The sequence below is a fragment of the Protopterus annectens genome, chromosome 8.part1 (genome assembly GCF_019279795.1).
Source record: "Protopterus annectens isolate FY-2018-M chromosome 8.part1, PAN1.0, whole genome shotgun sequence".
NCBI classification, from domain to species: domain Eukaryota; kingdom Metazoa; phylum Chordata; order Ceratodontiformes; family Protopteridae; genus Protopterus; species Protopterus annectens.
The window spans coordinates 53,712,981-53,714,423 of NC_056742.1; positions in this window are offsets into that span (position 1 = coordinate 53,712,981).

A 1,443-nucleotide genomic window follows, 5' to 3' on the forward strand; every position below is an offset into this window, starting at 1 on the left:
GAGAGAGGAGAAAAGTTGGAGATGAATTTATCAGCCAGGGGATTTGCTATATCTTCTGGCTCAGTATAAGTGACTCCATTTACAATGAGCTCTGCACACAATTGTGTATTTCCTTTCAGGTTGTGGACACAGCTAAAGAATGCTTTGTGGTTGTCCTTGATCTGGAAGGCCAAACTTACCTCAAATTTGGCTTTTGTAGACTTTATTTGTCCTCTGAGTTGTTTGTTTAGTTTGATGAGAGTGCTTTTATCCTTCTGGGTGCTAAACCTTCTAATTTTTGCCATGACTTTCTTCCTTCTGTTATACAGCCAATTGATTTTGTGATTCCATCAGGTTGGCTTATTTTTTGAGTTAGTACAGCTGCCTCTATGCAGCTATTAACATGCTTGTACAAGGTTTCTGTGAACAGTTCTGTATAGGCATAGGGTTTGTGGAGGCTTGAAAATTTGCCAGGTTCTCACTTAATAGCAGGAAGTTAGCCTTAGAATAGTTCCTGAATATTCCAGGTTTAGCTGGGGGTCCAGGTTTTATTTTTACTTCAAAGGAGACCATTTTGTAGTCTGATCTTACCAGGGAAGGCATTACAGTAGGGGGTGTGCAGCAGTCTCCCATATTAGTGAGGACCAGATCCAGTATAGTTGCACCCCTTGTTGATGTACTGACTATCTGGTCCAGGGAGTTTGTGTTTACAAAATCCAGGAATTTCTGTGTCTGTGCATTTGGTGTTGCATAGGATTCCCATTTAATAGTTGGGCACCCATGAATATGGTATTGGGTTGGATGGTTAGTATTTCTAATAAGTTTAAATACATGGTATGGGTTTCCTGGATCATAGAGGGGGACCTATAGTTTGCAAGTTAATGGTATTGGATTTTACCTATGGTAATTTGAACATGGAACAGTTCAAGTGCATTGTCCTGTTTGACCAGCCTTGAAGCATATTTATTTTTGATGTAAATAGAGACACCTTCACCTTTAGTTCCTGCCTGTGAATAATTGGCCTAAATGTGTGGAAGGCATTATAACCTTGCAGTGTTGGTGTGCTCTCTGTGCCTTTAAACCATGTCTCAGTGACCACACAGACATCCACATTCTCTAGGGTAAAGAGAGCTTCTAAGAAGTGGACTTTTTTGTTTAGACTCCTAGCATTGAGCAGTAATACCTTTAGATTTTCTTGGTTTTGATTTGGTATGTTGGAAGTACTTTCAGTTTGGCATTGCCTAAAAAAGGCAAAATGGGAGAAGACAGTGTTTTAGCCAATATTTGAAAGCCTAGAGGGGAGAGGTGCAGACCATCCCTGGCAAAGCAGCGTGGTCTGTTGACCATCTCCTTCCATGCTAACAAATATTGCACCACCTTAGAATGACACCAGAAACTAAGCCAATTATTAAAGTCAATAATCTTTTGTTCGTATTGTGGCATCATCCTTGGAGAAGGTAAAAT